The 26,043-nt window shown below is 34.3% G+C and overlaps 1 protein-coding gene across 8 annotated transcripts in view; it reads right to left on the bottom strand.

Moving 5' to 3' along the window:
* The window catches only part of LOC124360154 (LIM domain only protein 7), a 247,025-nt gene that overhangs the window by 6,943 nt on the left and 214,039 nt on the right, over nucleotides 1-26,043 (bottom strand). The window lies entirely within an intron of this gene.

Genomic DNA, 26,043 nt, shown 5'->3' with positions numbered 1-26,043 from the left:
TAATCAATAATATTACCTTAGGTGAAAGTAACAGAATATCTTGGATAATCATTAATATTAAAACATAAATTGTTGTTGCATCTGATCTGTGGCCTCCTTATTACCCACAGACATTTATTGTATTTCATAATATTAAACATATATTTCAATAGAATGACATTTTCTAAATCATACGCATTAAAAATATTTTCAGTTTAAACTATTTCTATATTTACAATTATAAATAGATATGGTAATGCGCATGTTTTAATGTAGGTAAAATTTATCTATGCTGTGCATTTTTGTCATAGTACTGTTTTTTTAATTTGTTAATGGGTCGCGTTTCTGTAGTGAATTTAACATAAAAGTTAATTGACAGTGGCTGGTTTACACACGGAGAATATTATGCCTCAAGCGTCTCAATTATTGCTGGGTAGTTGTGTGGTCAGCAAATCAGCGAAAGGATTGCATTGAAATAGATAAAATAACAGCTTTATTTTGCCAGAACATTATAAATTTTAAAGCACTCTTCTAATTATTTTTTATTTTAAAATTTTAAACATCTACATCACATATAACACCCTAACACACTAAAAGAATGTAAACATTCTACATTAATATCAAAATAATACACTAATCATCAATGATGAACTTAAATCTAAGAATTGTTTTTAATTTAAACTAACTTTCGAATATGATCAGGGACCAGGAATGTATACACGTATAGGCCTACTAATTCCATACTAACTGCTGAATTACATCTACCCATTTATACTATAAGATAACCAGCAACATATTTATCTCCTAAAATTATAAATACAGAATGAAATGAAAAATAAAAGTTGTACATTTTATAATAAATCTGCCATAAAAAATTTAATTATAACTATGTGATATTGAAGGGAGTTGAATTCACTAAAAGCTAAAAAATAAACATTATACCAAGTTTATACAAATAATGTCTTAACATGTCAATTTATTGTGGACAAAATCTTGAGCTGATCTTGTAAAATATTATTAGTTCTCAGGTACTGCACTTAATTGTAAAGTTTTAAAATTTATTCCTTTTTCTTAAATGTTTTATAGATATAAGTGCGCACAAATTTTATTATTTTGTTAAATTCGCCTGTTTTTTAGGTCATTGGCACCTTGAACAATTTTAAGAATACAGAAGGCCAATGCGCAATACTGTTTCTTATGTTACCCCTTTTATTGGCGCTTTATTTGTATTTTTATTTGTAAATATCGAATGTAACATGTGATGTTAATCTTTCACTACTTTAGCCTATACTGGTTATGGTTGTATTTTATTTAACAATAATACAAGAATTTACTTCCTCAAATTACATATTAAATGTTTAATTGCAAGAAACCACTGAACAATAATTTAAAGTTACTGAATTTGGGAATAAATATTTTGGTATTACACAATGAGATATTACACAAGCATATCTCCATATAGCATAATATAAAACCATAAAATGTAGCTAAGGTCTGTTCACACTCTACATTCACAGATGGTAAAACCTACTCTTCGTTATACTCTGCATTAAAAGATGGTACATAAAAGCAACATAGATCTTTTCACATTCTAATTCTGTATTAAACATATCGGAGATAGTTAATAGTATACGAGGGTGGTCTGAAAATTTTGCTTTCTGAACGTGAAGATGGAAGGTTCGTTAACAAAAGCTACTGAATTTCGTCTGTGTTTTAGCTATTTTCGACGTGCCGTTTTTATGTAACAGTCGAGTCAGTTGATGTGAGTGTTTTTGTGATATGGACACGATTATCGTGCTGCCATTAACTATTTGTGTTTGAAAGGCAATACGCCTTATTAAATAAAAAAATGTGTTGGATTCTGTGTATGGAAACTCGGCACAATCATTTACCTCAGTGAAATTTTGGGCTGCTACATTTAAAAATAGCTATAAGATCTTGAGAGACAATGAACGTTCGGGACATCCAAAAACTGCAACTACCTATGAAATCATCGACAGAGTTAACCAAATGGTGCTAGACGACCACCGAATTAAAGTGAAAAATATAACAACATTTAGGCATGAGAAATCTGTCCGCGCGTTTAATGTCGCGTTTGCTAATGTTAGACCATAAAGGTTCGAGGATGAATATTTCCAACGCTCTTCTGGCGCAGTTTAGGTAAAATAATCCAAATGCGCTGATTAATTACTGTAGTTAAAACTTGACTACACCATTATACACCCGAAAAAAAATTACAAAAGGGGAACAGACTCAAAAAAAGAAAAAATGCTGCTTCTTTGGTTAGGAAAGATATGACGACTGTTTATGCGATATTAATAGAATTAATTTAATAGATTAGCTTCAAAAAGGAAAACCATTACAGGAGCATACTATCCATCATTACTTGATAAGGTAAACGTAGACATTTTTTAAAGAAACGCCCACATTTGTAGAAAAAGAATATAATGTTTCACCAAGGCTACGAACCTTCTCGTCCCTTAGCGGTTATGATGGCGAAAATCCATGAATTACGGGTTTAACTGCTTAACCATCCGTCTTACCAGATCCAGTCCCAAGCGAATTCTTTTCCTTCCTTCATCTCAAAATTGCGCTCGGAGGACAATGTGATCGTCAAATGAAGAGGCAATCGCCTTCGTGAACAATTATTTTTCAGAGAAATATTCCGAGTACAATATTTACGGGTTACAGAGATGGTATCCAGCGATACCATCTACACTTCTACCATCTACTTCTATCAGCATAGAAGTGTGTAGAGTGACAAGGAGACTATGTTGATTTTTTTATTTCACAAATTATGTCATGTTTGTTAGGTCGGAAACTTTTCAGACCACTCTCGTAGATATAAAACATTATTAATGGCTTTTAAGACCTACATACATTGAATGTAGAAAATATTTGTCAAGTTCATAAATTAGGACAAAAAAAAAACGGATGGATATCAAAATGTTCATAAATAATTACTTATTTAAAGTTACACATATCTTAAAAATGTCTATATTTAAATCAAATATAATTTAAGAATTTTATTATGAGTTAAATAAAAATATTCCCACAAGCACGTACTGTAAAATGTGTTATCCTTATTATCAATGATGTTTAGGCCTGGATATAACATGAAGGTATTAATAATATTATAAATGTAAAATTACTTATGTTTGTTTGTTTTGCTTTCACGATTTAACTATTTAACCCATTATACTGCAATTATACGTAGACATTCTTAGGGTTCCTTGGATGAATATATGCATATTCTTATTTCGAAAATCTCTTCGGGCTACGCCCTACTGGTCTATAAAATAGCTAAAAATTCCATTTTCCGTCTCTACAGTTACAAAAATTAGTTAATTAAAAGAGCCTCTTAAATGTCAACTGTTGTAAAATATTATAGGTGCGAATTTTGCACATTGATTATTTTATGATTATCATTATAAATTTCTTTGTGTTAGGGAACCGCCCCAAATAGAGAATGGCGTGAAAGTACCGATAAAAAAGGTTTAAAAATATATATATATATTTTAATACATATCAACGTTTTTACACACCTAATGCTTAAGCCGAATAAGGCTGCTTTCATATGTGCATTGCACTTGATTAGGGGGTCTAGCCTAATAAGCCCTCCCCCCCCAATTCTTTCACATTCATGAAAACGAATTCAAGATATTTCTATCGATTTAAACACTACACGACACAGTAATAACAGCTAAATATACTCTTATGAGAAAAATATAGAAGAGGTTTCCAATGTTGCTTGATTTTGAAACTTCAACGCCGCGCCTTAGTTTTCCGTATATAGTTGTTTTAATTAAATCAAAATTTTCCTGAAAAATAGTAACACTTTCAAAGTAATATGTTTTTTGTTATGGTTAATGTTAGCAAAAACAATACGAATATTGTCCTATTTGTTTTATTTTTACTTAATAACTAATGTTAATAACATGATGTTAACAAAAATAAAAAAATGTTTAACGTATTTAAAATGAGAAATGAAAATAATAAAATTGTTTCCGCTTTAAAGAATTTCCTTAAGATGTGAACCTGGCAATCAGCGATAAGATAGATGGTCGCTTAACATTGCTTTGCGGATACCAATCCAAGAGAATAAATGGCAGATTTTCCAAATAAACCTATATAGAGCACACATAGTAATATTGTAACAGTTATGAACGAATGAAGATTACTCCATATAAGAAAAATATCATATGGGAAATTCACCGCTCCTTCCCAGGAAAGGAAGCATCGCTATCAAATGCTCCTAATCTCTGTTATGTATATACGATGGACAAACACTCAGTAAATCGCGTTAAATCACTGCTTCCATCATAGAGTTTAGAATATTTGTTTGCACTAAGTCTGGTGCTTAAATCTAAAAGCAAGGCGTTCTTAAAAGTGTGTCACAAAGTTCTGTGTCTGATAGTACTTATGATCCCTAACCAAATATGTCCTATAAGGAACTGAGACCTATTTGATTGGATTTAAACTCTATCAACATTTAAACGCTACGGGACACTAATGCACAATACTGTTTCTTTTTTACCATTAAATGTTAAATACATACTGTAACTTTTGATGTTAACCTTTCACTGAACCCATTTCGTTTATAATTAACTGCATGTTATCCAACGATCATACTTGAATTCCTTTCTCCAAATAACATATAAATGTTTCCGTCTTATTGGAAGAAACCACTATATACTAATTTAAAGTTACTAAACACGGGAGGAAGTATTTCCTCACTACATAATGAGTTACATCAAATCATAGATATCTCCAAGTAGAATAATAAGAAGAATCAGCAAATCTGTTCACACTCTACATTATCATTTGCAAAACTGAGGTCTCGTTATACTCTGCATTACCAGGAGGTTTAACAAAGGCAACACATATAAGCTTTTCACATATTACCTCAATATAAGTCGTAAGGGAATAAGTTAATAAGATAGGAATACAGCAATATTACAGGATTTTTACGATTAATATATGTGTAAATGAGAAAATGTTTGTGATGAAGTCCACATTAAACGGCCGATGCCGATGATAAAAAAGTGAATTTTGTACTGTACGTAGATAAATAGTAACTTCAAGACGTGACATTTCTTAATTTTAATGATTTGAGAAAATTAAATTTGTTAAGATTAAATATAGCTTTAAAATGTTTTTACAAAATATGTAAATAGTTAAAAAATGTTTTATAAATAAATCCCTGACATTTTATTCAGCCAGACTACTAGCACCTACTTTAAAAATTCATATCTTTATCATTAACAGTTTTTAGTTCTGGTTATGAGATGAATCTAAACAATTTTTAATACCCAAAATCGCAGTCATTAGGAATAATCAAAAAGTCAACCTTAAAGATCGGCTGCCAACACAAAGCTAAGTGAGAGCGAGCGTTAGTTATTGAAGTGTTTTATAAAAACTCATGAATGAATCCCTGACCAAGTGCAGGAGGTGCTGACCACGGTCACGGCACGCAGGACAAGAGTACTATTGTCGCGTCGTAGTGGTAGTAAGAGTACTATATTGGTCAGCGGGGCGGATGTTCATTCTTTGTCATTCGACTGCTCGCTCTCTCTCGCCCACTCGCCCTGTTCTTGACAGAAGACTGGAAGCGAGTTTCCTCGGTGTCCTGCATCTGCACTGAATGCACTGTTTGCTCTGATCGCAGAGCTGAAAACTGTGCACTGAGCACCGAAGTAATAGAACCTGATCTGTCATGCAGTGATGAATATACCGAGCCAGCACCGCAGTAGTCATCTATGCATTAGGTTCAAGATGCAACCTAACCTATAATTCAGATTGAGAGCAAGCAAAGTAATTTCCTTCCTCTTTTCAATCAGCTTTCATTGCGCCCTCTCATGAATGACGTGGTAGGTAAAGTCAATCAATATATTAGAACAGAGTTACATAAAATTATCACATGAGTATTGAATTTTTTTACGATGTAAATGACACTGTAGACAGGAAAAAGTGCGTTAGCTGAATGATGAAGTAGTTAATATCTACGCATGTCTATATTTTAACTGTAATTAGGATTTTAGTCCAATATAAATTTTTATGATAGGCAGGAGTTTGGAAAATGCTTTATGACAGATTTTTGATTATATTGCTATTTAATTAGCCAATTGGAATGGAACATCATGTAAGTTGATATTATATTAGGCCAACGGTTTCAATGGTTGAGTGTTCTGAGTGGCGCGTTTATTATCTAGAAATCGATAGCCTGGAGTTATAAATATCAGGGAACCGCTTCAGAGAGAACACCTAAATAAGACGATATTGAATTGAAGACGATAACGCAATTATAATACCTTAACAGTGCATAAATTAAAAAGAATATTATAAAATGTTTTCTAACTGTGTGGTATTGGTTAAAACCTTTCGAGCAAAATAAAGAGTATAACAGAGAAATGCTAATTTTCCACATTATAAAATTCCTTTGATACATAAAAAATCATTGTAGTGTGTTGATGATTTAAAATAAATTTAGACATACTAGTATGCACAAGGGGGCAATTTGTCAGGCCAAAATATTATTTTTGAAAATGTTGAATTTATTGTTAATTAAATAAATTTACCCCTTTCCTAAAAATATCACAGCTAACAGTTAAGCATTCACGAAACAAATTTTACTTTTTGTATGTTGATAACTTCTTCTTTAGTTATTATTTATTTTCTGAATATCCTGCACAAATAATTACTTAATAGAAAAAATGAGGTATTATTAATCTATAGTGTACAATTTTGTATAGATGTTTTGTGCGCATACGAAACAAAGATATTAGTGTTATTACCACTCTCTGGCTAGTACCTAACCAAACTCTATAGAGTGACATGACCATCATGAAACTCAGTGTTCCTCAAATAGATATGAAGCTTCATGCCCAATTTCAAGTCAATAGCACATTTAGTTATCGGAATATCGTTCGGAAAGACAGACAGAGAATCATAAATTAAGTTTTCCGGCCCCTAGAGTTACAGGCTTCACTAATTTTGAACCAATAACACTAACACTATTCATTAATTTAATACATTTCTAAGGTTTTAAATTTGTTTTGACTAAATTTTTGAATTGTACACAAACAATGTTACATAAATAAAATCTATCACTAAATCTTTAAAGCAGAAATGTGTGTCTTTCCGTTTGTATCTCGGGGAGATCTATAGAACGGTACATAAATTTAAAATTTGGGAGGTTTATACAATCATATTTAGTATTAGTGCCAGATTTAGGAACCACATTGGCTTTTTGTATCAATAAAAAGGTCATGGATGTATTTAAATATAAAACTATAGACTTTAATAGATGATTCTACGAGTTTTTCACTCCGGAAGCGAACCGATATGAACCTCTGAAAATTCGTCTGAGTCGTCCCGAATCTGCTTTGCCGGCCGAGTCTCGGTAAACAATACAATAATATTTCATATTACTCTATATTTAATTTTTATAAAACATTTATCAAAGGTTTTAAATTCAATCCCATCCTTCCCCATCAAAAACAATACCATACTTTGCTGCTTTTTTATTAAGGACATTTTAATAAATCATTATTACCAGTTTCCTTAAAATATTTCTCAATAAATATTATACATCTCGTCACTTTACAGGAAAAGTTAAATTTTTTCTTTGGCGCTCAGTGCAGGAAACTGTCAATATTAGCACTATCAACAAAACATTACTGTATTCTAGATTTAATGGAACTTTACAGTATAAAACATGTAAACAATAAAAACACAAACCACGAAATTCCTTTATATGTAGCTAGATCGGGGTTTGACTTGGGATAATCATATCGACCACGCTTGTGCAGTAATTGCATCAGAAATTTTTGCTCTTCGCAACTTGGCACAGTATTGCTCCATCGGAGTCTTGAAAACGGCATATTTTTGCCTAATCTATCCTCATATAGGGTATGGAATTAAACTCTGGGTAGCTGTGCAAAACACAAGTTGGAACGGGTCTTCATTCTCCAAAAAAGAACTGTGAGAATGATTTTTGGTTTGAGAGCCAGAGAGTCATGCAGAGATGCTTTTAGGGAAGTCGGGTTACTGACTCTGTCCTGTTTCTATATTCTCAAGGTGATCCTTTACTCCAGATCAAAGTGCGCTTTGTTCGAAGGGGGGGGGAGGGTTTCACCATCATGGCAGTAGAGGTAACTTGATAACTTTCGAGTCCAACAACACAGAAGAAATGCTTTCAGAAATTTGCCTTCTCAAGTTGGTGTCGGACTAATAACAGTCTCCCTGAAGGTATTAAACGACTAAATTTAAAGATCAGTTCAAAAATATTTTTTTGCCAGAGGCATGTTACTCTGTTGACGAGTTCATGATGAATCGCTGAGACAATTAAGAGCACAAAAATTCACAAAATCATTTTGTCAGACCGGTAAACGTTAATAAAATAATAATAATAATCTCTTTATTGCATTATTTTAACAATTTTTACATCGTATCGCAATAGCCAATAGTTAAAGTAAATTTACACGATTTTATCTACACATTAACGCAACCTCATATTCACAATTCCCACAATCATTCAAGACACAATCGCATTGACCTCAGATCCAGCACTCTCAAATATCCCAGTGGCTTATCATAAATTTATCAACAGAGTAGAAAGCCTTGCACACCAAAAGGAGATTGAGACGCGTTTTACATTGATTTTGATTATTGGAAATTTAGATTTCTTCAGGGAGCCTGTTGATTAATCTGACACCAACTGCTTGCGGTAGATGTTGCGCTAATGTCAATCTGCGTTGATGAGTTCGAAAGTTGTCCCTGCCTCTAGTGTCATATTGATGACCGTTCCTGCCACGAATCAAGATGCACCTTGATCTGCAGTACATGATCACCTCAAAAATATAGAGACAGGGCAAAGCCAGCAATCTCAACTCTCTGAAATATTCCCTACACGACTCTCTGTAATTCAAATTTTCAATGATTCTGACAGCTTTTTTCTGAAGTCTAAAGACGCGCTCCATTTTGTTTTTTGCACAACTTCCCCAAAATCTTATTCCATACACAAAATGAAGATGGATTAGGCCATAGTAGACCATTCTTAAAACTTCTGGGGGAAAAATTTTGGCTAGATTGCGCCGAGCATAAATAGTTGCCCCTCGGTTCGGGCCGGCAAAGGACAATTCAGAAGCCTGGTTCCTGGAAGGACTGCAATTGTTTAAGTTTATCTTCTGTGTGAACAGAGCCCTTTCATAGTTCCGGGAGTTTAATACGGAAGTAAGGTCATTAGATACCGTCAATATCTTTATAGTTATAACGAGAGAATAGCTACTGAGTGGTTGGTAGGTGTTCACATTATGTTCGATTGATGTCGGTTTATTGCAAAAACTTATCTGGCAATTCTTTCACCGTTCTTTATTTTAGAGGAATTAGTGATTTTAGTTCATCCTGCACAGTTTGTATAAATTGCCAAACTAGGAAGGATGCGTTAGATTTAAAAAAAAAGATTGCATTTACGTGTTAGGAAAATAATTATGTTTTATCAAGATCCATTTTTGCACATATTTAATGTAATCGCGATTTGTAGTAGTATTTTGATAATATATAACTAAAAATGTAGTTATCTCAAATAAATATTTTCCCCGTGAAAACGATTGTTTTTAACACTAAATATTAAACTTTGAATAAATCACTATTTACAAAGATTTTACCAATGTGTGAATTCCTATATTTTAAAAATTATTAGAATAAAAGTACCAAGTATGCCTATCCTCGAATAGCAATGAATTTTCTACAATGTGCGAGCGGATGTGACAGGTGTATCATTAAAACATGTGACATTTGAGTCAAACAGCAAGAAGAAGTAAATCAATTCTTGATTTGCTCATCATTTTTAATTCTTCATGCTCAGTTCATGATTCTGAAACCTTTTATCACCGGGTAAAAAATATACATGATTATTAAGCATACATTCAGTATAACTATGTACCTGACTGAGCAAGTACCAAAAATACGAGGCGATCACAACATACGTAATTAATGCAGCTGCCGTCTTATTGTCGTCTGGTAGATCCAACAATCCCAGTCGGCAAGAAAAGTTTTAAATTGCGCAGTTATCTATCTATTAGTTGTATACATAAATGATCGGAAGATGTGGCTTTGCTATCGTCTGTTCAGTAAAGAATGACCATCAGTGCACTATGCTATATCAGTTTAGTCGGCCATAAACTTGCCGTCATTAAAATTCTGACTACCGCCGCAAATTATATAAACACCATGGTTTTGATATGAAAAGGGGTTTTTTGGTTATAGTTTAAGGGGAATTTATTTTTCATAAGGTTTCAATGTGATATCAATGCAGCAGAGTACGGTGGCCCGACCTAGTTGTATTGTTAGCGCATTCGTTGCCGGACCCAAAACTTTCAAGTAATAATAGCGCAAAATCAATTCTCCTCTGTGACCGCTGCATCGTTTACTAGTACAATCGCTCTTTTCTGTACCGAATTTCCTCCTTATTCTGTTTCATAAGATCCTTGTATTGATTGGTCACCTATGTGGACGGACAGGATACGACTAGTAAGGGTTTCTTAAGAAATACAATTGGTATGCAAGGCAAAATCTGCAAGGCCCCATGGTAAAATCTGACTCAGATGCGTGGCCGGAAGCCAACTAGCATTACTTCTTAAAGCAATGAACTTTTCTAGATGCAAATATAAATTAATGAAAAAACTGAAGGCTCTTTAATATATTTTTTTAAAGCTGGATTGGTACCCGATGAAAGCGACCTTTGAAGAAAGTAGCCGCGTTAAGTTTGCCAGCTATTTTATTTCAATAAGACAGTAGATATGTTAAAATTAGCCTCCATATGAGATGCATTACATTCTATTGAACATATTAACGAAAAGGGGAAGGCTTTTTCCAGTTTGGAATGCCTATTCTATTAAATTTGCGTTCTTGAAATACTGATCTGGAACAACCATCATACGATAAACAAACTATAAAGCTAAACGTGGCAGCAGTAGTTTCAAACTGAGGCATCGCCGGGTTGATCTCATTTCGTGGAAATGTAGACTAACAACGTGGCTGATGCCCGATTGTGCATGCACTTTTTATATCAATGGTTTGAATTTTAATGAGAGTGCGTTTGTGGTTATATCAACCAAAATGCCAAAGCGCTGATGGTCAGTTACAACAGGCCGACGACGAAACCGGCCCTTCTGAACCGGGCGGTGTGGCTCGCCTGGGTTGACCATTCAGGGTTGTGTGTTGTGAGTCCTATTTTAAACCGATACTCCGAGCGCCGCGGGGACTACCTGCCCGGACTAACGTGACTTGCAAAGAGTCCCAAGTATCAGGAAGTCCTTATAGACAGAAAGACACACTATGGTAACTATTTTTGAATTAAGGGCAAGTCTGCAATTTAAAATATCACAGCAAGACAGATTATAAAGTATAATTAAATTACATTCTAACCAATATAGTTTAAACATTTTCCGATATAATATAAATAAAAAGGCTTTATAAAGGATATATTTACTGTATATACAACTGCACAAATTTTTAGACAAACAATCAGTAATTTTATGTGTTTCCGTCGCTGAGTGGTTGACCTCCATTGGCTAGGTTTAGGGTTCACACAAAAAGTGATAGGGAAATAACCACCATAAAAGTTAATGCTCATATACGAATATAAATGGATAAAAAATCTATTTAGTCATCAAACTGAGATCTGACAATAAGATATATTTGAGATGATAATGTATTTCCTCCCTAGGTACGGAATATACAACATTTTTGTAAATCTGTCTCGTAGCATAATTATTAATGGTCTGCCATTGTTATTTTCCGATAATAATAATAATAATAATAATATATTTTCAAATTACAAAACGGCAGACGTCATCAAATACTTACGAAATTGCCCAAAAATTGATACCTGTCTTACCTGAGCGCCCGCCAAGTCGGCCACCTGGAGCTTAGTGACTCCCCATCTCATGTACAGTGGGTATAGGGGCCTCACTGTACAAAAACCCAGGTCTCGTCAAATACATACAGGTAGCCGACCACTAGCTCTTAGACTATGACGTTATCGACCATGATACTCTCAGGGTGGCTTACGGTAGTATATTTCAGTCTAGGCTGATATACAGTATGTTTTCTCAAAATTAAATGCTTGAATATTTTTCGTGATATAGCACCTCAACTCTTTGTTATTAATTTATTTATAATTGGAATTATATTGTTTTCCACAACTACAATGTGTTTAAAATTCCAGAACAAAGTTTCAGAAATAGAAACTAGAATTATATAAAAATGACAAATATTGAAGTTACAAATTTATGAACATTTAATTGTTTACTTAAGTCCTAAATTATTTATGCCTCAAAACTAAAAAGTTAACTGGTCGCAAAGACTTTTTACTGTTTACATAAAGTTATCGAGTTCATTTTGATATCATTAAGAGTTTCACATTTACCTACTTTATGATAATATTTTGTTAATATTATTATTTATATATTGTTTGTGGAATTTGATGTAAATTAAATATGTTTTTTTTAATAAAAACTTAAATAAACTAAAAAATACGAAATTTAAGTAAGATATTATGATAACAATAATATTATGATTAACATGATATTTCTTTACGTTGTTTGTGGAATAATGGTTTTTGTAAATATTTGATTAAAAGATGGTATAAAATAAATTAAATGGATTATTATGTAACTTTTTCACCAAAGGGTTGAAGTTCATTATTTGATTTTTAAATGTTGGATAACTATAAAACACCTTTTGATAAGCGACAGTGTCTTATTATATTTGTCAACCCCTAGAGGTAGCAGACGGACTCGTCATTCCGAGAAATTATAAAGCACAAGTCCTGTGTTTTACTATATGTCAGCTGTTATAGTCAAAATATCGAAACAAATAAAAAACAAAACTGAATTACGAGTGTGATACATTGTTCGACAACGAGTATACATTCTGTTTTTAACGTAAGTTAAAATATAAGCCTACTTTGAAAGTTTGTATCATAAGGGGAGAGGGGTTACCCCAAAAGCCTCCTGGATACGCCTTTAGATAGGAATGGTCATATAGTCATATAGGAAAGGTGCACGTTTCGCTTAACATTTATTTGATCTAAAACAAATTATGTTGATATAATTGATAAATGCAATACATCACTTTCGTTAACATAAGTAAGTATTAAATAAAACGTAATGGAGTTTTATGTGTTGTGCATGTTGTGAGGATGTTTTTATAGATATATTTGTTGTAACGCCCATATGTTGTTTGTTTTTCTACAGTCCACTCATTCAACACTCCGTAAATTATCTATACAAAACATTGTTTGCATGAATGTAAAGATCAAATGAATATATGGCCATTTCACAAACCTTCTATGAACACAAATCTCCCCGTAAGGGAATCGTTCACCAGAAATAACTGCGACTTTGGTTTTATTTAATATGGTTACTGGACCGTAATGCCTCTCACCCATAACAAAACATCCGCTGGTCTAGTGAAAAATATAGCGGGCATACATTGGAATGACCATTTTGGAAATCCCCATTGCTTCCTTATTATCAGTTTCGGTAAACTGCGGTTCATTGATGTAAAACTGCTAATTTTCTCAAGTCACCTTACAGCCCTCTTTTTAGGAAGGTAATTAAAAAAGGCCCTTGAACAAATTTTGACCGTGAACGTGTTAACCCTATGATACCCTTAAATCTTTTACGGATATTGGTTTTATTAAGTACTTGATTCTTGAGTGCTATTACCGTGTTTGTTTCGTGCTTTGACTATATACGTAAATACGTTTGAACAAAACAATCTAAAATTAAAATATATTGAAATATTTGTATAGAAATCAGATTAACTAAACATTAATTTCATATAACTTGATCTGAACATAATTTCATTCTCAAGGTACTATAAAGCAATACGGATATTTGTTCACGTAGGTCTTCTTGCAAACCACTGTTTAGATAAAGCAATATTTGTAACTAAATCCTATGATTTGATTCATTAGCCCATAGGAACCTTAGTGTTTTTATATTTGTGGCAGCGAAAATTTCCTCTTGCCAATTGCACAGTGTAGCGGTACGGGATGAAGCAACGTCGAGCGTGGCAGCTGCTTAGATGGGTAACCGCCATTTTAAAATTGGTATAGCAAAATTTTAAAAATATGATTATAATTCATATACCATAATGCAATAGCTAAAACCCGTAAAAATCAAACAATATAATTCTTTGGGTAAATTTTGGATTGCCACTGAAAATAATGTAAACAGTATTCAATACGTAACTTAGTAGTTATCAGAGGCGTAAAGAATAAAAATATCAATTCAAGAACGGCCAGTAAGAAGATATATTAGATACGTTATCATTCAATCACATTCATTACTCTAGATAAATTTAATGAATTTTTACTTAGGAAGTCCGCCCAAAATCATGACCATTACTTTACCCTTTATAAAACGAGATTACTTTTCCAAGTTTGAAAGTGATTGGGAAAATGCCCTCATTAATACTGATTTATTATATGAAGCAAGGGAAAAATTAAAAAGGCTAAATAAATTTGACAGAATTAAGCCAGAATGTTATCACTGCCGGGAGCCGAGCCGCCCTTCACATCCGTGACAACATGCTGGAGTTCGGGGCCCGTTATAGATTCTAGCCGGAAGTAAGCGTCCACCAGGACTTTCGTCAGTATCTTCGTGACGACCCAGGTTACAGGTAAAACCGAACTAGGCTGTCCCCGACGTTCGCGTAACATTTCTTGAAGAAATCTGCTTCATCTTTTACATCGTAGAGTTTTAACCTTTCGTTGAGCCTTGATTGAAATGATCAATTAATTGGAATCATTTCTTTATCTTTGTTTATATCCATGGCTTTTGAAATATTTTTCCACATTTTTAATTTTTCGAGTCATTGATTTTATTACAGTAATTACCTAAATTTTTTTAGGAACTAATTTTTTTGTTAAAACGTCAGGACCATTTGAAATTGGGTTTTCAAAGCAGTGTCGAAAGGTTGTCTTTACAAACGGTAGCTCATCTAATTCCTGGTCTAGATTGATCTGATCAAACCGGTAATTATCCAAGGTATTTCATATGGTTAAGTTTGTCTGGAAATTGTGATATCCTCTTTCTAAATAAGATAATATTCTGAAGCTGCTTGACGTAAGTTTCACAACTTGATTCGAGCTCTCTATTGTTTAGTACTGAAAACCAATCTCTACCAGAGATAAGATGGAACGTCAAGTTAATTGTTCTTATGTTTAAACAAAGTCTGACCGGGATTTTTGTCCAAACTTGGTTGAAACAAGGCAACGGTGAAATAAAGATTTGTCATTTCTGATTGAATTACTGTGGATTTGACTGAATTTGCGATTTTTATGTTCATAAATATATGATAATATATCATTAGAAAACGCTGAAACACCAGTAGATACATTGATACAACTTACATAACAGGGTATCAAGGTATCTTTGAGAGAGCTTATCTGTTAAAATACAAAAATTATTTCTCTAACCAGTCACTGCGACTCCACCCAACCCGGTGCCTACCGTCGAGATAAAACCCAAGGTCGCCGGACGGACTCATGTACAGTGCAAGCAGCAATAGCTGCTCACCACCAAACTTTAAGTCCACTCTAGTACACGTGCTCCATGCAAATTCACTTCTTCCGAACACGCAAAAATATTAATTCACAAACACAATTACACCGTTGTTCTGGTTCTTACTACAAGTGTTACCAATCACATCATATCCATTTATACTCACATGCGGAATATCTCTCATCCAGCTAAGTATCTGTTAAAACGATAATGTCAAATTTGTTGTTAAATCTATTAAGAACAATCATTAACTCGTTTTCATTATATTATACGTATTAATATTAATTTAAACTGAGAATTGTTAAGGACTTTCTCAATTCTACAGTTTGAGAAAATCTTAAAGGTTCCCGCCCACCTCTTTGTTTATGCATGCATTCATAACTCTATTAGATATCTCATCCAAAACATCATCCTCTGAGCTGTAAAATGTAACTTAACAGCCAAAGTTTTTCGTTCTAATACCTGTACTTAAACACACAGAAAATAACCAAGACCATAAAAATTTAAAGTGAGTTGTGCGTGGTCCAAATACAAAACTGACATTGTTTTGTATTATGACCATTTGTATTGTCTTTGCGGTATTGGTTAGTTCGGCGATTAAAGTACCCTATTTAAAATTCCGATCATCGGTGCAAATATTATACAACTGTCTAAATCTTAATAGTCACTCACTTGTTTAGCTTATAGTGTGGAATCAACTGTCTATTTATCATCAGAAATAAATTTTTAACATGTACATAATTATGATAAAAGGTTCTAACATTTATAAGAAATACATGTATGAAAATAACAATAGGTGTATAAAATAAGGAAACTGAAATAAAAAAAGTTTAAAAGTATATATTTAGTAATTCCGCACTCAAATTGTTGCGAATAGAGTGAATAATTGTTAGAAATTAAAATCAGGCGATCGGCATACCTGATTCCTGAAATACCTGAAATCGTTTTCTATACATGAAAAATGAAAAGTGAAATAACAAACTTTGGAAAATAATTTTTTAAAGCAAAACTAACTTTTAGGCTCTATAAAATGAAACATTAGAGTCTTCGAATCTGTACGTATTAATATCCTACTGATAATCAAAGTCAAGAAAGTACAAACGAGCGCGGCACTGGCACAGACGGAATTTTGCAAGGTTTTACGTCACAGTTTTGTTAGAATTAGTTACTGAAGAACACTTTTAAATTACCGATGCGAATAACGCCTTACAGTGAGTTGGATAGTTTATTTCTCTGTAAGTTTTAGCCCTAAACCTAGTTGCAAAAATAACAAGGTTAGACTTGCAATACAACTTTGCAACTCCGTTTTTGACAAAACCACAGAGCGACGAGCCGTATGAACAAGAAGTATTTTAGTTTTACTATTTTAGTAACTACCACATCTTGTCTACCTGCGTGGCAGCAACAATAGGGTCGCGGCACTGCAACTCAGTACACATTGGTTCGATTCCCACAGAAGCACCTTTTTGCTGTGGAGAAACTGTTTTTGTTGTTAATGTAATAAGTTTTATTTGTTATTAATTTATTACTTTCTTTTATTACGATTCTTTTAATAATCGTGACTTGTAATTTTATCTATTTATTTATTTGTTCATTAATTTATTATTGACAAAAATATGCAATTTACAATAGAAAAAACACAAACCGGGAAACCCTGTATTCTTTTTAACAATTTTAAATATAGACAACATAGAATTTTAAAAAATGGAGACATATCTTAGTGATGTCTCGGAAAAAAATTTGCAGCGCATCGATTAAAACTGATCCAAATATAACGGCACTGACTGTTTGCAATGAAAAACACAGCGGTGAACACGCAATCACCATGCGTTCGCTTTTGTCACCGCTGTCCAGGACACTGCGGCCGACGCTGCTTCACCTACTCCGCCTGAATTTGACTCGCCGCCTGTCTGTTCCCAGGGCCTAGTCCCATGTCTGGCCCGGAACCTGCGCTGAGCGCCACTCCGTCCAGATCCTGCACATCGATCAGTTCACCGGCGGGTGAGACTATTGCGTTCCACGCGTCTACGGGAGAGAATCCGACCCCTGCCGCTGCAACAAAACCTGACCTGCTCGCTACTACAAACTCACTCGAAGTGCCTACGCCTGTCGCCTCGTCGGGAACCTCTGATGCTGACGAACTTGCGTCAAAAAACTGTAGAGGAGCAGATAAGGCAGCTCAATGTCGAACTGATCATTCCATTGAATCAGACACAAGGCTTCTTCGGTATACAAATGACATTTTTGTTGTGAGTTCTTCGCTGTCCGGAGTATCAGCGGGAGCTTCTGTAAGAGACTACGCTATTCAGTGCGAGCCACCGGTTACCACCTGCTGTCAGCTCGCACAGTGCTCCGAGACTCTGAGCACAACTATTCAGATACTCGAGGCACATATCGAATGTCTGCGGGCCGAGAGGGGGGTCTAGGGGTGTTCCTGCGGCTACTCTCAGGCGACGGGTGATTAGATTGTCTGTCAAAATAAAAAATATGTTTCTATTACGACCAGAATTAGATTTGTACCTCAAAAATATTATCGAGAAACCACCCATTCTCAAAACCATCGCAACCAATAATGCAGCTCAACAAAAAAATTACCTCCCCGTACAATAACCTCAACAATAGTAAACCATCTGGCCAACACCCTCCTGGTAGAAGGCCAAAATTGAAAGGCCAAATTAAAAGAGAGTTGCTTTCCTTGAGGAATGTTGTAATTGAGGGTGACAGTCATACCCGTTTCCTGGCCGGCATGGTGCAGCGCCGCGTCACATCGGCTACCAAAGTGACTGGCATATGTATACCCGGGGCCAAACTCCTAAATGTAACGTCCCGCGGCCCCTCGCCTCTTTCTAGTTGCTTCATCCTACTCGCCAGAACCAACGACATCGCTGCCGGTGAGTCACACAACATCTATAATCGCCTGGAAGAAAGAGTCACCGCTCGACTGAGTTCGGCCGATGTCATCTTGGCAACGATCCCTTATCTTCACGATCTGCTCGTTAGCCATCCTTTGAACCAACAGACCATTCTCGCCAACTACTACATAGAGGAGCTATGCGTGAGACACTCAAACCTCAAGCTCCTTGATATCAATGATATCGGAAGAAACTGGTTCACACGGATGGCATGCAGCTGCGATTGTTGGGTAAAGAGCTACTGGCCGAAATGATAGTGGAAGGCTTGGTTGCTGCTGTCGGACCGCCTGCTGCGCCTGAGTTGTCTTTAGCACTGCCCAGTGCCCGCTGCCTCACTTGCTGCTGCTGATACCTGTGAGTCGTCCGCCCAGAACCGTCTCATGCAGCATGACACTTACGACGACGTCATCAAAGCTACTTCGCCTGTAAAACCTGACGAAAACAATATACGCTTTCCTGTCAAAATAAACGAAGTGCCTATGACGAATGTAAAACGGGACAGGGGTATCAGATCCTGTTTTTTTTATTGAGAACAAGAAAATTCACCAAAATTGTTAAACACGTTTTCAGAAACCACTCAATATTCTCATAACATTTCGAAATTCAAAATTATTTACCTAAACGCTCAATCCGCTACCAATAAGTTAAAAGAGTTGGACCTCATGTGCGATGAGCGAAAACCTGATATTATTTTAATATCGGAACACTGTTCTACAACCGAAACATCAGCATTTAATATACAAAATATGAATTGGAACATATTTTCCTTTGTTCCAATTTTAAGGGAGGTGATGTGGCAATCTGTGTAAAAATCCCCTTGAAATTTGAAAAAAGTAAAGTGATTCATACTCTGGAATTTGATTTTGAGGCTGCTGGTATTAAAATCAATTTAAATTCATCCGAAAAAGTTAATATTGTTGGAATATACCGTCCAAACAACAACCGAAGTTTTATTTCATCCTTTGTCTGAAAACTAGAGAGCCTGCTAACCATTTCTTTCAAACAATCAACTATTTCTCTTAATTGGCGATTTAAATATAAACAAACTGGACCACACCGACCCCCACACCCGGCGGCTGCGTGATTTTCTCCAATCTTTTGGTCTAAATTGGTCAGTGAACTCTCCTACACGAGTATGTGCCACGACAAGTACAACCATTGACAACGTTATCACCAACATCCCGAAAGTTGACGTTGTCGTGTTCAATCCTGCCATCTCTGATTACTTCGCTGAGGAGGTTGTGATTAATGGACTTGATCCGGTGACCGGGCTTGCAGAAATTACGGTAAAAAAGAGCTCGAAACCCTCAAAATATGAACGAGTTAATTTATCACCTTAAGCGAGAAAGTTGGAATTTTTTTAAATAACATTCAGTGGTCAAATAAAATGTACAATGATTTTAATGAACGCTTTCTCTATTATTTAAATATTTCATGTCCTTACAGAAAATTCAAAGTACGCAGTAAGCGACATAAGAATACTTGGATTACACAAGGTATTCTCACATCTCGTGAAAAATTCAAATTTTATCACTCAATTTTTATTAATACAAACAAGGAAAATTTCCAAAGATTTTTCAAATATTATAGAAGAATATATAAGAAAGTTATAAAAGCTGCTAAAGCCTATGAATTAAACAAAATATTAAAGAATACCGAGAACTTTTCAAAAACAGCATGGAAAATAGTTAATGAATCCGTAAAACGAGAACATCCAATACAAAAATCAAAACAATGTTTTCTGCTCGTTGAAAACCAACTTATAGAGACCCTCAAAAAATTGCAGAGGAATTTAACAAGTATTTTGCCTCAGTTGGTTCGTGTGATGCGTGCTTCACTGAAACCCTTTCCCGCAATCTTGGTAGAGAACCGGTATCGTCTATGATCTTGACCCCTGTCGATGAGGCTGAGATGGCTGGTATTATGCAAAGACTAAATTGAAAGAAATCTTGTGACAACAGTGGTATGTCCATATGGCTAGTCAAAAAATGATCCAAGCATATCTTGACTCCACTAAAAAAGTGGTAAACTCCTCATTTCAATCTGGAGTTTACCCGGATGATTTGAAAATAGCAAAAATTGCCCCAATTTTTAAGAAAGAAGATCCTCATCAAACCAAAAATTACCGCCCAATTGCAATCTTGCCAATTTTCAGCAAAATCTTTGAAAAGGCATTTTTTAATCAACTACGACGTTTTCTGGAAAGATTTGAAATACTGTGTCCTGAACAATTCGGCTTCCGTAAAAACAAATCAACAATTGATGCGGTTTCAAATCTTGTGGATATTGTTGTCGATGGTTTTGAGAGACGGGATAAGGTGCTCAGCATATTTCTCGATCTTTCTAAGGCTTTTGACTGCGTGCATCATGGGACACTGGTGTATCAGTTAGAGACATGTGGAATATGGGGTCTGCCACACAGGTGGATCTCGTCCTACTTGAAGGATAGAGTGCGTGTAGATCTCAAATGCCATGTCAGGAAAACTCCAAGTCAGCATTATATATAAGTTATTTTATTATAGTTTTGAAAATTGGTATTAATAATCTTTGCTTAAAGACAATCTTGTATGATAAGTAGGCCAATGTCAAAATTTTCTTATTCTTTAAATAGTTTTTTTAATCCCGATAATAAAAATAAAAGTATAAATATAATTTATGCAAATATCAGAAGTTTAAGAAAAAATTTCAATAGTTTTTTACTAGAAATAAACCAAATTAAAACTAGTATAAGTATTATAGTTCTCTGTGAAACATGGATCAATAGTGACGAGGTAGATTTATTTGCCATAAAAGGTTATAATACTTTTCATTGTTGTAATGATACATACAGGTCTGGAGGTGTAATTTGTTTTGTATCCAATGTCTTAAAAGTAACAAATTTAAATTTTAGTATGGTAACTGCCGATTCTTTGGTTTTAAAATTAAATTGCAATCAAATGTTTTTTAATCTTATTTGTCTATATAGATTACAAAGTTACGAAAAAAAGAACTTTATTGAAGAGTTTACTAATTTGTTTTCTAATTTATCAAGTAATTGTATACTGATAGGTGATATAAACCTCGACTTATTAGACAGAAGTCAAATTGCTCTGAATTATTTAACAATGCTAAGTGGTTTGGGTTTCACACAATTTATTGACTTGCCTACGCATACTAAAACATATTTGTAAGACACCGTAATTTATCACTTTATGAGTCGGCCGTTTTTGACACTGATTTGACTGACCATTGTTTGCTTGGATTAAAAATAAATAGTAATGAGATCGTAGATACTGGAATTGTAGGAGCTAAAACTGCTAAAGTATACTTTGATTTTGAGTTGGTAAAGCAAAAGTTATTAAACATTAATTTCAACGACCTATTAATTATTAATGATGCCAATGAGTGTTTTAATAGTTTTCATGATAAGTTATGTGAAGTGCTGTCTAGTAGTAAAAAGTTTGTTAGTCATGGTAACAAGTTAGACAAAGCAAAAATAAAAAGTCCTTGGATAAATATTTCGTTAATAAAAAAGTTTGAACGTAAAAAAAGATTGTATAAAGTATTTAAAAGGAGGCCTTATGACACAAACTTTGCTCAATTTTATAAAAATTTTTGTAATAATTTAAAGGAAGAAATAAATATGGTAAAAAATACATATTATTCTAATAAATTCCTAAGGTTGTCAAGGTGACTCAGCCCAACAATGGAAGATAGTTAATGATCTAACTGGAGTATGTAAAGATAAGAATGTTGACCGAGTTGAGTTAGATAACGGAGTTTTGATAACTGATCCGATCATCGTTGCGGAGCAAATAAACAAATATCTTACTACCATACAATCAGTTCAGGAATGCAGGGTTAATGAGGAGGGTCTGTTTCTTAACAATAGGTTGACGTCTTTTTTCGTTTCACCAACTTCAGTGACGGAAATAAAGGAAATTATCAATAGTTTAAAAAATAAAAAGTCTTCTGGTTTTGATAATATTAATACTTCACTCGTTAAACACATCTCCGAGATAATATCTCCCATTTTAGCACATATCGTAAATTTAAGTTTTTGTACTGGTGTATTTCCAGATAAGTTAAAAGTAAGTACAGTGATTCCTATTTTCAGAAAAGTGTCATCTTTAAAATTAGATACTCTGCGTCCAATTAGCCTGTTATCTGTATTTTCAAAGATTTTTGAGAAGTTAATGAAAATAAGACTTATTAAATATCTCAATAACATAAATTTTTTCAGTACTAATCAGTACGGTTTCAGGAAAGGTAGATCCACTGAAGATGCGCTCGTGTGTTTAACTGACTTGATATATGATAGCATGAACGAAGGAAATAAATCTACTGTTTTATTTATCGATTTTAAAAAAGCGTTTGACCTAGTAAACCACGAGACTTTGCTTCGCAAGTTGGAGGCCGCAGATGTGAGAGGGATTGCGCTTAAATGGTTTCGTAGTTTTCTTTTTGGTCGTGAGCAGCGTGTTCGTGTGGGTGAATGTCTCAGCTCAGCGTTACCGGTTAAGCTAGGTGTTCCTCAGGGTTCTGTCATCTCAGCGACTCTTTTTTTGGTTTTTATTAACGATTTGCTGGAGTTAAACCTCAATGGAAAACCAAATGCTTTTGCTGATGACATTGCACTTTTGTACTGCCATAGAAATATTGAAACACTTTCTGAAATTGTAAATGACGATCTGCATAAATTAAGAAATTGGTGTGAATTAAATTCAATGCAAATAAATGTTAGCAAGACAAAATATGTAAATTTTGATTTTAAAGGTTTCAATTTTTTTTCTAGTTTAAAGTATCATATCAATCGTTCTTGTGAGATTAACTGTAATTGTGAGACCATTAATAAAGAGAAGGAATTCAAATATCTTGGGATAGTTTTAGATGAAAAACTTAACTGGGAAAAACATATAAATTCTTTACATAAAACACTTAAATCTTCGGTAAGAAAATTTTACTTTCTAAGAAATTTCTGCTCTACACATTTATTAAGAACGTTGTATTTTGCCTTAGTTGACTCCAGACTACAATATCGGGTGGTTTGTTGGGGTGGTGCATATAAATATCTAATTCAAAAATTGCGTGTCGTTCAAAATCACTTTTTACGAATTATATTAAGAAAACAAATCCGTGTCAGTTCTTTTCCTTTGTTTATGGAGTTAAACATTTTGCCCATTCAGCATACTTATATCTATAAAGTTCTTAGATTATTTTACCAGAGAAGCGGCAATACTGGAACTACTGATCTTTTATACTTAACGCGTAATATAAATCGTAGAATATTTAGAACTCCAAAAGTATATAAATCGTCGTTTAAATGTTCATTTCGTCATAGTGGCCCTACGTTTTTTAATAAGCTACCCTTGTCAATAAAAGAATCGGTAGGACTAGGAACTTTTAGCTTTAAGGTAAAAATATGGTTGTTTTCTTTGAGTAATTTGTAATTATTTTTAATTATTGTAATTTAGAACAATAAAATTTAAAACTTTATTATTGCTAAAATAGTTTTGATATTTTTTTAAAATTATTAATTGTATTGCTTTATTAAATATAACAGTGTAATGGTGGCTGTATAATTTAATGTATTTGTAGTGTGATACAAGAACAGACGTCACAGTGAGCGGCTCTGTGTCATTCAATTGAAAATCTGGACTCTAGCCTTTTTGTTGTTATTCTTTTTTGGCAATCTGGCCGCAATACTTGTTAACGTGGCCAGTTCTTATTCCGTAGAAAGAGTTTTTGTTCTTTTTTATATGTAAAAAAATGCTGGAATAAATTATTATTTCATTATTTCATTTCAAAATTGAAAATAGCAAATGGCGTCCCTCAGGGATCGATCATTGGGCCAGTGCTTTTTACTATTTACGTTAACAATCGGTCCAGAATGGAAAGGTGATTTAATATGCTGACGATACGACACTCTGCATTACTGCAAATTCTGTGCAGAAGCTTGAAATTAATTATTCATTTGTCACAGTGAATTCATGTATCCAATTTTTTTCGGAAATCAATTTTAAAACAATCAGTTCAAAATCAAACACAATTGATTTTTGTCTGAGACAGCGTGAAGGTAGTGCACGACCTGCTTTCGTGGTAGATGACAAACTCTTAGAGGAATCTGACTCCATCAAATTCCTAGGGATGTACCTAGATCGAGGTCTGACCTGGGACAATCATGTGAAAGCGTTTGTTCCAGAGTAACTTAAGGTTTGTATGCTTTGCGGAATCTGGCAAAACACTGTTCTCACGACATCCTGAGAATGGCTTACTTTGCCCTTGTTTATCCACACCTTGCATATGGAGTAAGACTCTGGGGCAGCTGTGCAAACAACAAACTGGAAAGAGAGTTTCGCCTTCAAAAGAAAGCTGTACGAATCATTTCAAAATTAAAGAGAAGAGAGTCGTGCAGGGATGCCTTCAGAGATCTTGGTTTACTGACCTTGCCCTGCCTCTACATCTTCGAGGTAGCTGTGTTCTGTAAATCAAAAAGCACATTGGCTTAGGGAAGGAACATTCACCAGTATGATACAAGAGGCAGGGACAACTATCGCAGTCAACTTCATCGAACGGTGGCGTCTCATAATTTGCCATCGCAGGCTGGTGTTAGGTTGATTAATAGGCTCCCTGAGAATCTTAAAACATTGCCAGTACCAAAAAATTTAAATCTCGTCTTCAACGCCTATTGGTGTCAGGTGCTTTTGACACGGTATGTGAGTTCATGGAAAGCCGCCTGGGAATATAAAATTAAAATCGAAACACATTTTAACAGGATTTGATATAGGCATTGCCTGTTTGTCTGGATGAGGAACTTTTTGTATGTATAATTGTGTGTTAATGAGTAAATAGGCTAATACATTGGCTAATAAAGACTGCTTCTATACAATATTGTGTGCTGTTAAAAGGCAATAAAGAGTGATTTCATTTGATTTCAGAAAGCACTTTATTCAACGTTCGACAGTATGCCCTGTACAGAAACTCGGTAAATCTTGGTCCGAGAATGGTGGGGGATTTCCCCTCATTCGAGTATTTAGTTCGTTATACTCACGCTAGGCGAGCTACTGTACAATCAAATGAACTTTACAGGCAAGCAGCACTTCTTGGTCCAGGATGTTACACGCTCTATACAGAGCCTCGTAACTTGCGGGTCCGGACCAACACGTTCAAGGCCCGGACCAGCATGAGGCGCGATGACCAACAAGGTACGCACGATTTACGCTCCTTGACCAGCAAGTGCCGAGGTTCTAAACATATATATATATATATATATATATATATATGTATAGTTTGTCAGAATAAATGTTTTTTCTAAATACTGAAAATGCCAAGAATATTGATTTTTTTCTCTTGTAGTACACTAATATTCTTATAGTAACTTATTATTCATTTAAATTTCAATTAACTGTAGTATTGCAGTTTTTCTTATGTGTCACAACAATATTAGTCTAATTTATACTAACATATGGTTGAAAAAGGAGTTAAAAAAAAATTATTTAGATGGCGCTGTACTTGTCACGGAACCGTTCCGTGATACAAGGCCAATGGGTTAAGAAGTGTATATATAGTGTAAATGAATTTTACAATGCTAGTAA

The sequence above is a fragment of the Homalodisca vitripennis genome, chromosome 4 (genome assembly GCF_021130785.1).
Source record: "Homalodisca vitripennis isolate AUS2020 chromosome 4, UT_GWSS_2.1, whole genome shotgun sequence".
NCBI classification, from domain to species: domain Eukaryota; kingdom Metazoa; phylum Arthropoda; class Insecta; order Hemiptera; family Cicadellidae; genus Homalodisca; species Homalodisca vitripennis.
The sequence above is the reverse complement of the archived record's forward strand: the minus strand, read 5'-3'. Positions and strand labels throughout refer to the sequence as shown.